This window comes from Tursiops truncatus, chromosome 8, assembly GCF_011762595.2.
Source record: "Tursiops truncatus isolate mTurTru1 chromosome 8, mTurTru1.mat.Y, whole genome shotgun sequence".
NCBI classification, from domain to species: domain Eukaryota; kingdom Metazoa; phylum Chordata; class Mammalia; order Artiodactyla; family Delphinidae; genus Tursiops; species Tursiops truncatus.
Window position 1 is genome coordinate 59,574,934 of NC_047041.1, and position 11,714 is coordinate 59,586,647.

The 11,714-nt window shown below is 43.3% G+C and overlaps 1 pseudogene; it reads right to left on the bottom strand.

Moving 5' to 3' along the window:
- Positions 1 to 8,279: 8,279 nt before the first annotated feature.
- Positions 8,280 to 10,576, bottom strand: LOC117313324 (olfactory receptor 52M1-like; annotated as a pseudogene).
- Positions 10,577 to 11,714: the final 1,138 nt, after the last annotated feature.

An 11,714-nucleotide genomic window follows, 5' to 3' on the forward strand; every position in this document is an offset into this window, starting at 1 on the left:
CAACTTTGTGCCAAGTTAAAGCCTGTTTGTCTTATGCACATAATACAAACACATGACCACTGCTAGTAGTCATCCATCTGTTCTAATAACTCTCCTTTAACACCTTTATTGGAGTATAGTTGCTTTACAATGTTGTGTTAGTTTCTGCTACATAACAAAGTGAATCAGTGATATGTATACATATATCCCCATATCCCCTCCCTCTTGCATCTCCCTTCCACACTCGCTGTCCCACCCTCTAGGTGGTCACAAAGCACGGAGTTGATCTCGCTGTGCTATGCTGCTACTTCCCACTAGATATCTATTTTATTTGGTAGTGTGTATAAGTCAGGGCTACTCTCTCTCTACACAGCTTACCCTTCACCCTCCCTGTGTCCTCAAGTCTATACGTCTGTGTCTTTATTCCTGTCCTCCCCGAGGTTCATCAGAACCATTTTTTTTTTAGATTCCATACATATGTGTTAGCATACGGTATTTGTTTCACTCTTTCTGACTTCACTCTGTATGAGAGACTCTAGGTCCATCCACCTCACTACAAATAACTCAATTTCATTTCTTTTATGGCTCAGTAATATTCCATTGTATATATGTGCTACATCATTTTAACATCTTCATTGGACTATAATTGCTTTACAGTGGTGTGTTTCTGCTTTATAACAAAGTGAATCAGTTATACATATGTTCCCATATCTCTTTCCTCTTGCATCTCCCTCCCTCCCACCCTCCCTATCCCACACCTCTAGGTGGTCACAAACCACCGAGCTGATCTCCCTGTGCCATGCAGCTTCTTCCCACTAGCTATCTATTTTACGTTTGGTAGTGTATATATGTCCATGCCACTCTCTCACTTTCTCACAGCTTACACTTCCCCCTCCCCATATCCTCAAGTCCGTTCTCTAGTAGGTCTGTGTCTTTATTCCCGTCTTACCCCTAGGTTCTTCATGACTTTTCTTTTTCTTAGATTCCATATATGTATGTGTTAGCATACGGTATTTGTTTTTTTTCTTTCTGACCTACTTCACTCTGTATGACAGACTCTAGGTCCATCCACCTCACTACAAATAACTCAATTTCGTTTCTTTTTATGGCTTAGTAATATTCCATTGTATATATGTGCCACGTCTTCTTTATCCATTTATCCATCTGATGATGGACACTTAGGTAGCTCCCATCTCCTGCTATTGTAAATAGGGCTGCAGTGAACATTTTGGTACATGACTCTTTTTGAATTATGGTTTTCTCAGGGTATATGCCCACTAGTGGGATTGCTGGGTCATATAGTAGTTTTATTTTTAGTTTTTTAAGGAACCTCCATACTGTTCTCCATTATGGCTGTATCAATATACATTCCCACCAACAGTACAAGAGGGTTCCCTTTTCTCCACACCCTCTCCAGCATTTATTGTTTCTAGATTGTTTGATGGTGGCCATTCTGACCGGTGTGAGTGTGAGGTGATATCTCGCTGTGTTTTGATTTGCATTTCTCTAATGATTAGTGATGTTGAGCATCCTTTCATGTGTTTGTTGGCAGTCTGTCTATCTTCTTTGGAGAAATGTCTATTTAGGTCTTCTGCCCATTATGGATTGGGTTGTTTGTTTATTTGGTATTGAGCTGCATGAGCTGCTTGTATATTTTGGAGATTAATCCATTGTCAGTTGCTTTGTGTGCAAATATTTTCTCCCATTCTGAGGGTTGTCTTTTGGTCTTGTTTCTGGTTTCCTTTGCTGTGCAAAAGCTTTGAAGTTTCATTAGGTCCCATTTGTTTATTTTTGTTTTTATTTCCATTTCTCTAAGAGTGGGTCAAAAAGATCTTGCTGTGATTTATCTCATAGAGTGTTCTGCCTATGTTTTCCTCTAAGAGTTTGATAGTGTCTGGCCTTACATTTAGGTCTTTAATCCATTTTGAGTTTATTTTTGTGTATGGTGTTTGGGAGTGTTCTAATTTCATTCTTTTACATGTACCTGTCCAGTTCTCCCAGCACTACTTATTGAAGAGACTGTCCTTTCTGCAATTGTATATCCTTGCCTCCTTTGTGATAGATTAATTGACCATAGGTGCATGGGTTTATCTCTGGGATTTCTATCCTGTTCCATTGATCTATATTTCTGTTTTTGTGCCAGTACCATACTGTCGTGATTACTGTAGCTTTGTAGCATAGTCTGCAGGTTCATAGTTCCCATTATTTTTCATGTCTATCCCCAGTGTGTGAGGTTGGTTCAGTGTCTTGTGGAGAGGACTGGTGCCTGTGTTCTTGGTGGATGGGGCTCGATCTTGTCTTTCTAGTGGGCTGGGCTGCATCCGGTTGTGTGTTTTGGAGTGTCTGAACTTAGTATGACTTTAGGCAGCCTCTGTGCTAATGGGTGGAGTTTGTTCCTGTCTTGCTAGTTTGGCATGGGGCTTCCAGCACTGGAGCTTGCTAGCTGTTGAGTGGGGCTTGGTCTTTACGTGGGACTGGGAGGTTTCTGGTGGTCCAGTGTCCTGGACTCAGCCCTCCCACCTCAGGGGCTCGGTCAGGTCTGACACCCAGCCAGAGCACCAAGACCTTGCCAGCCACACAGCTCAGAAGAAAAGGAAGAAAGAAAGAAGAAGAAGAAAAAAAACCAGACAAAATCCTTGGACAAATGGTAAAAGCAAACCTAAAAAGACAATCACACAAATAAGCATACACATACACACTCAGAGAAGAAGGAAAACAATTTTTTTTAATGTTTAAAAATGTATAAAAATAAAAAATGTATATAAAAATTTAGAGAGCACCAAACGAATAAACAAATCCAACAATGATAATAAGCACTGAAACTAAACTAAGATAAATATAAAATCAGAAACAAATTAGACACAGAAAGCAAACCCCAAGTCTACAGTTGCTCCCGAAGTCCACCACCTCAATTTTGGGAACATTTGTTGTCTATTCAGGTGTTCCACAGATGCAGCGTTTATCAAGTTGATCGTGGGGATTTAATCAATTCCTCCTGAGGCTACTGGGGAGATTTCCCTTTCTCTTCTTTGTTCTCACAGCTCCTGGGGTTCAGCTTTGATTTTGGCCCCCGCCTCTGTGTGTAGGCCACCTTGAGGCGTCTGTTCCCCACCCATACAGAAAGGGGTAAAGCAGCAGCTGATTAGTGTGCTCTCTTGCTCACTCAAGCCTGGGAGAGGGAGGGGTACGGTAGTCATAATTGGAATGAGGGGTGATCCTGTAGCAGCAGAGGCCAGTGTGACATTGCAACAGCATGCCATGTGTTCTCCTGGGGAAGTTGTCTCTGGATTACGCGACCCTGGCAGTGGCGTGCTGCACAGGCTCCCAGGGGGGTGTGCATAGTGACCTGTGCTTGCAGACAGGCTTCTTGGTGGCAGTGGCAGCAGTGTTAGCAGTTCATGCCCAACTCTGGGGTCCGAGCTGATAGCCGTGGTTTGTGCCCGTCTCTGGAGCTCACTTAGGTGGTGGTGTGCTCTGCCTTCTGTGGGCACACAGGGAAGGAATCCCTCTTCTCATACACCCTGAAACAATGGTCTCTTGCCTCTTTGGCAGGTCCAGACTATTTCCCGGACTCCCTCCCAGCTAGCTGTGGTGCACTAGCCCCCTTCCAGCTATCTTCACACAGCCAACCCCAGTCTTCTCCCTGGGGTCTAATCTCCAAAGTCTGAGCCTCAACTCCCAGCCCTCACCTGCCCAGGTGGTTGAGCAGACAAATGTCTCAGGCTGGTGTCCTTTATGTGAGAATCTCTCTGCTTTTTCCTCTGCACCCCTGTTGCTGTGCTCTCCTCTGTGGCTCCAAAGCTTCCCCCCTCCACCTCCCATCCTGGCCAGTGAAGAGGCTTCCTAGTGTGGGAAATTTTTCCTCCTTCACAGCTCCCTCCCAGAGGTGCAGGTCCTGTCCCTATTCTTTTGTCCTTTTTTTTTGCTTTTGCCCTATCCAGGTATGTGGGGATTTTCTTGCCTTTTGGGAAGTCTGAGGTTTTCTGCCAGTGTTCAGCAGGTGTTCTGTAGGAGTTGTTCCACATGTAGATGTATTTCTGATGTATTTGTGGGGAGGAAGGTGATCTCCACATCTTACTCCTCTGCCATCTTGAAGGTCTTCCCAGTAATTCTCCTTCTAATGGACTCTAATTCAGTGGGGTCTTTTTTCTTAGAGTAGTTTCTCAGGCATCTTTGTTCTGTCTTGTGAGGTCACTGCCCCTGGACGCATTGGCTACTACAGGACGATGAGCATGTGCTGCAAAATCCCCAGCATCCGTGAAAGGTTGTATGAGGTCCTTGGATGAAGAGCCCAAGGCACCAAATACAGATAGTAAATCTTCCCTCTCCCCACAAAATAAAATAAAAACCCTACATCTAATAGGGAAGAATCAGATTTGGGGGTAGAAATGTCCTTGTGTAACGTGTCAGCCCTCAGTATAAGAAGGCTGGGGACACTATTACCTGTAGCTCTATGTGAACCAAAATGGGCAAAGACCATTATCTATGAGCTATGAATGTTCTAATATCAAAGCTTAGTTTGGAGCTGAGAGAGTCCCATTAGGTATTATCTATTAAATAAGTAAGAGACACTTTCCAAGAGTGAGCTGAGTAGAGATAAGCATAGGGCAACCTCAGGGAACAGATGGAGAAAGGGACCTCCACATAGGAAGAAAGTTCAAACAACTCAGATTGGTAGTCAACACAACTAAAATTTCAGCCCAGTGGCTGAGATGCTGAGGTACCTCCAGGAGTATTTTAGTCAGCTTCCCCCAAAATCCCAGAGCTGTTCAAATTTTTGTCTCACAAGGGCAAACAGTTGGTAATATATCCCTTATACTATTTTCCCATCTGTTCTGAGTACAACAGTGGGAGAGGGGGAGAGAGGAGCAATTTGGAATGAAAACTTAAAAAAAAAAAAGTGGTAATCAATGGTATTGAAACGCTTGAAAAAAGTGGTAATTCAATGGTAAAAAAGTGAAAAAAGTAATTCAATGGTAAAAAATTGAAAAAAGTGGTAATTCAATGGTATTGAAACCCTTAAAAACAAGCTGCTACAGAGGAAAACTAACACTGTTGCAGCCCAGGTTCCTCAATCTGCTAGTCTAGAGCAGTATCAGGCTATTCTTATAGCTGTGTCTCCCTTCCCATGAGGCATCATGAATTGTGGGAATGCCTGTTAACTTCAAGCTAGCTGCTCTGCCTTCAGGCTACACCTATAACTCAATTGCTTGAGGACATTACTGACACGAGGTCCTTCAGATTTATCTGCACTTAGAACTTTGCTCATGTATTCTGTTCCAGGGTAAGGAAAAGAGAGCATCGCTAAGCTATGTATTGAGAGTTGTGACAGTTACACAGCTTTCATTCTCAAAGTTCTGAGAGCAGTCTTTGAAAAGAGATCAGGGGCTGGATGACAGAAATAATCAATAAACAGCCTATAATAGGAAAGACTTTCTTGAGCCAAATAGGACTGTAGCCCAGGAGACAGCCTCTCAGCTTCGAGAAACTGCTCAGTTGATGCATATTTCTGCATAGTCTTATATTCCTTGTTCTGATAAGGCATAAACATGATAGGGGGATGTTCCTTTAAAGTTTCAAAAGAGACAAACTGAGTATGTGTACAGTGAGACAGCAGGACCCTGGTTTCTGGGAAGGGAACCTTATTGTTGATGGAGTGTTAACATGGATGCCATAGGCAAGGAGTTATTTATCCTTATCTTTAAAATGGACATTCTTTAGCTTAATGGTTAAAGAGCATGTGCTGTGTGTTTCATAGGCCATGAATGAGTCTGTCTTAGTTCACAATAAGTCAAGTTGAACCATGTATAAGCCAAAAAGACTTCCCCATACCTCAATATGTGAACATTTTCTCCATCAGGTTTATAATCATAACAGGTATTAGCTATCCCCACAGGACTGACTTGTGCACACGAGTTGAAGATTTTTCAGTGGGAGTTACCATAGTTGCATTAGAATGGGCCCTCTGAGGAGCAGGTGCCAACATTAAATTAGATGTGTCAGAGGTATACAGAGGGAAATGCTCATGAAGGAAATGCTCATGAAGTAAGACAAAGAGGGATCCTGAGGCTGGAAGAGCCATGAAATCACAGGCAGATCTGATTCGAGAGGGAGGGAGGAAAGAAGAGGAAGGTCTTAGGCTTTCGTGTATTTCTAAGAACACTTTGGCAAGGCTGTGTGTAAGTCTTGAGGCAAGGGAACTCATGAGAAATCCAGTATCACACTCCAGTAGATTTGCCTTATTAGCGCTGTGTTCATCTATTGGTTGGAAGCCACTAGGGCTTAGCAATGCCATGAACTTGAGAGCACAATGATTGAGACTATCAGTCCAATATGCTCCTTGCAGTCCAATCTGAAAAGCATAATTTTTTATGGTCACCACACCCCTGCTTGCCTTGTACAGATCTCCTTCAGATTTTAGGAGCAGCTCCACCATAGTTACTGTGGGCCTGTCTTGCTAAGGGCAAAATGGAAAGGAAGGAAGGATGAGCTCTACAGCCTCAGTTTCTGAAATTTTGCTCAGATACAGCTGTTACTTCAGTTGATAGATTGCATCCTAAAGGATAGGACTCCAATTCTGTGAAGTGCTGCCTTTTGAACTGTGTTTTAGCTGTTTTTAGAAGACTGCTCTGGCATTCTGTGGGTCCAACTCCTTCTGGTTGGTGAAACTGGTAATGCTACCACTGGACCCATGGTTATGAGCCCTGTCCTGCATATCCTTCTCTGAAGAGTGTCTGATCTTTCAGTACTATGTCAGATGGGATGTCCTGCCTATAATCAGGCATTCAGGAAGCCCTCAAAGAGAAGTGCTGGTCAAGGCTCTGTGGAAAGAAAGGCAAATACATGCCCAGAATAGTATGTGTCATTGGTAGTGCAAACCACTGTACTTCCTAGGATTCAAGAGGCCAGAGGAGTTGACTTGCCAGCAAGTGGCCTCCTTGAGGAATAACCCTAATATATCTGGGTTTCAGCATTGATGTCTATTGCTGACAGGCATTCAGAGGCAGCAGTCAGCCTTGATCATGGGGCACCTACATGGCTGGGTCCACACGTAGTCTCCTTTGCTGCTACTGTTGCTCGTTCATAATGTTAAGTGGCAGTGATACTTGTACCGTAGTCTGGACCAAAAACAGCCTTCTTGCTTTGGGCCCACTCAAAGCTATACTTCCGTGTCTTTGGGTATATGGACTAAAGCAAGATTCCTAAGTGAGGGATACATTCTCTTCAGAATCCAAGGTGGCAGGCATTATGCTTTCTATCTGGTAAAATATGTAAGATGAAGATCTTTTACTGATAATGATTTTTAACCATTGGCCCCCTAAAATTCACTGAAGTTCTAGGTTTTGAGTGTTAAGATTTGTCTCCTACCCTTTGGAGCATGTGTGTCTTACTAAGGCCTCTATTGTACTAAACACCTTTAGCTCATTTTGCCAGTTCAACATGCCATCGATGGATGATGGTGGAGGTCCATAGGATGCCCAGTCATCTTTAAATTATGTTATGACACAGGAAGAGTTAACATGCCCTTGAGGCAAACCGTATATGAGAACTGTTGTCCACCCCCTGTTAATGGAAATTGTTTTTGGGATTTTATCACTAAGATGGAAAACAATACATTTGTCAAATTCTCCATGTACCTCTGCAGCATTTTGACTCTTGGTGGAGAGAAGTGTTAGAGGTTATTTGGCCTTCCCAACTCTTTGGCTCTTACCTCACAGGCCAGCAACACCACATGGAAGTTACTCAACCTACCAAGTACAGTCATTCTAACTATTCATCAAGTGACTGAAAACAGACTTTCTCCAAAACTTCAATTACTAACTAGACTCTGCTACCCAGAGTAGAACCCCAACTCTAATAGAGGGACCACGATTATGCTTTTGATTTCTGGGTGTCAGGGTCAACTCAAACTTTAAAACCTTCAATGCCTTGGTATTCCCCTCTTTTTAGTATAAATTGCCTGAGTAAATGGCCACAAGTTATCTTTAGGAAGGTCTCAGGAAATCATCATGGTATATAATAGGCATGCTTTTTCACAGTTCTTCCACTTAGGTATCGCAGGTACCTCTTTAGTTACAGCCCTAGATCTTAACACTGGCACAGGTCTGGGAATTGAGCAAGAGACTGACTTTATTGGAGTGACCATCCTCAGCCTCCTCATCCTCCATTCTTGCCTTGTTCTATGAATGGTAAGCAGAGCCTTGCTGGATACCCATCTATTTTGGCCCTTGGGACACAATATCCTATTAACTATCTTTAACACTCCCTGTGGGCCAAGCCCCTTTGATTTTCACCAGTTTTTAGAGTAATTTCAACCCTCTGCTTGTTAAGTGCTTCCATCTGGCCTCTGCTATGGCAAGGGGGACCACAGCCGTGTGCTCACAGTAGGAGTGGGAGATGACACAGGCTTTGTAAAGGGGCAGCTGCAGGTGGATCATCAGAGGCAGGGGCCCAATGTGGAATACACCCCAGAAGAGGCCAGCTAGCCCCAAACATCCACCATAGTATGAGTGAGCACTGTGGTATGATGGAGTGGGTCGCAGATGGCTATGTAGTGGTCAAAAGCCATGGGCAAGGAAGATGCCTTACTCAACCGTGGCAAAGCAGTGGATGAGGAACATTTGAGCCAAGGAGGCCTCCAAGCCAATGTCAACAGCACCAAATCAGAAGATTCCCAGCAGTCTGGGAATAGTGGAAGTGGGACAGAACCAGGTCAATGATAGCCTCTAGGCACAGGAAGAAGTACATGGGCTGGTGCAGGTAGTGCTCCACCATTACCACAGCTAGAGTGGTGACATTCCCTTCCATGGCCACCAGGTATATGGAGCCAAAGGGGATGGAGAGCCAGATGTGCAGGGACTCCAATCCTGGAATGACAGTGAGCTGGAAGGAGCTGGGTGTCGAGCAGACATTATGAAAAGTGAGTGTGGCTAGTTATAAATGCACCTTCTCACCTGTGCCTCAAAATGCAGTAGGACTTTTTCTGGAAATAAAAGACAAGAATATTCTTAGGTTCTATAATAAGGAATAGGTTGTTGACTAGATAAGATTCTATAAACATTCCTCAAAGTTACAGAATAATGTCACAAGTTATTACTATGTGACATTACAGAATAATGTCACAAGTTATTACTAGATATCTACAGATTTTTCAAGCACAAGCCAGAATACATATTTGAATGAAATGTATGAATATCTTTTTTGCAATATGACTCTCAAAGTAATGTTTTTGCATCAATGAAAGTGACCTAAGGTGGACAAGTAACTATTAAGTCATTTAACTCTTGTAGGTTGGCTATTAGGTATTTCTCAGAATCATATAAGCAGGATTCGGTGTGAGGGCTCCTTGATTAGAGATGCATTGATACTGAAAGATACAGTGTGGGACTCTAGATAGACCCCTGGGACTATCTAGACTCTATAGTAAGTCAAAGCTTAATCTTGGGGCCAGCATTAGCTATTGGATGAGCTGAAATATTTAATCTGCAGACCAAGATCACAAGGCAGATGCAAGCTGGTGAAGAAGACTCTCCGGGGGGTGGAACAAAAATGATTTCTGACAGGTGAGAGCTGATGATGGGAGCTCAGTTTGTGTCTGCCCAAAGGCAGATCCATGCAAGGGCTTACTGCTTTCTTGGAGGCTGAGTGAGGATAAGATTCTAGAAGCAGAGAGGGTTCTCCCCAGGAGGGAAAAAATATAACATACATTGTAGAATAACATGAAGCCTAGATGACCATTTGGCCAAAGAATTGGCCTTACTCAGAGTTCAGAGTAATTGGCTAATGGGGAGATGTATATTGAGAAAGACAACGTGGAAATAGTTTTATTTTTTTTAGGATCTAAAGGATCATGCCAGAATGTGTTCCTATATACAATAGAAGAATGTCAGGGGAATAAGTATGTAAGAAGCTTTGTCTTCTACATCTTGAGCCTAGTTGGTTTGAATATAGCAAAGTAGCCAGTATCTGGCCTTTAGAATTTTTCAGATCTGATTTCATATCTTGGCAGTAGGAGCTTGAGGCAAATTACTTATCCCATTAGTTAAATACAACTGACCTCATTCTACAACAAAATTAAGTAGTGTGTCCTAGAGAAGTCATGAGGATTGAATGAGAAGGCAGTGTCTGAGGAACAGTAACTCTAAGCTTTAGCTCTTTGACAGTTGAGACTAATGTGTAAAACCAAAGATACATTCAGTAAACTTCAAGAAACGTTGGAATGTCTCTCTCCAGGTAGCCATGGTGCCAGGAGGATGGCACCTCGTGTAAGCTGTTTGTAGTGACTTTATCCCACAGAATCCCTCCGCTTGAGCTGGGTTTTTCCTCCATCTCAAGGTTCTCATAGATGACTATGAATGAGAATAGAGAAAGTGTTGGCAGAAGCAGGAAAAGGGAAGATGAAAAGGCTGAGTTACTGGGGCTGGGAAAGAAGTGTGCACAGGAGTCAAGCCTGTGATTGAGATGAGGAGGTGGGGTGAGGCAAGGCTTTAGGCTGGGGGTACCCTGTCTTTGTTTCTTACCCTTTGTGTTGCTTATTCTCCATCTGTTCTCCATCTATTCCTCCAGATCTCTGTTCTCTGTCCCCAGAAGCTGACATTTATGGAGTACTGCTTTTCTTTTCTCTCCAGTTTCTTAGGTGGGTTCAGCCCATGTGATGCAGAGATGAGAGGGTGAGACTAGCCATCAAGAACTTATTCCCCAGTCCCTTTCTGCCAGGCACACTTGGCAGTGCTGTGATTTCTACCAAAGACCACAGCTCCTGAAAAGTGACAACCCCCCCCGCCCCACACTTGTGTTCTGGCAACTGCATCTTGCCTTACCTGGTAGGCCTGAGTTAGGTGATGCTGCTCCCCTGGGGTTAGTCCTGGGCCTCTACAATCCCTTGTCAGTTTTCTTAACCCTTCCCAGACCTCTGTAGATGATCTCTTCAGTTGCCCCCTTGACCCATGCCACTTCTTCTTTGGATATATCAGACCAGATCCCAATAGTGTACAGTCTTCACCAGTATCATCGCTTGAAAACCTGCCTGCTTTCCTCACTAGGGACACATTGGAAAGTGGACAACTTCACAGAACTAGTTCCAAAGGCAAAAGAGTTCTAATCTCATTGTGGTCAAATGCTAAATGATCTTTACCGCGATTTTTAGATTTACAATAAAAGGGGACTTGTCTACTTCACTCCTACCTCCTAATTTACTGGCTCTACAAACTTGATGTTTTACCAAGCAAAGTGTAATCATGTGAAGAAATCTAGTTTCCCTCCAGAAAAGAGAGAGTCCTTAAATGGAAAAATCAGTGAGACTTGCCAAATGAATTGTTTTCTGTTCTGATGCTTGTCTCCCTTACTGTGGTTACCTTCCTCCTATGTTAGTGGGGAAGCTGTTTGACTGTCTATCTTCCCTTCTGAAGTTATTTGAGTCCCATCACTACTGAGCCACACCCTGGGGCAGTGGTTCCCTTCTAGGTTTGAGCAGAGAAGACACATTGTAGGATGATCTCACAGACCAAATTACATAAGAGGCTAAATCTATATCCAGTGAATTATGAGCATAAGAAATGTTTTCTCTCGAAAGTAGGCAGACCTCTACTACATCTCAGACCTTGTTAGATCCAAGCCAAATGTCCTCAGTCCTGTGAACTGGCCTCAAGCCCTGGAGAAGGTGGATTTGATTTTTATCCCTCTTTCCTTCCTCATACCTGACAACACACAGAGCTGTTTTCCTGATGGATGTTCCA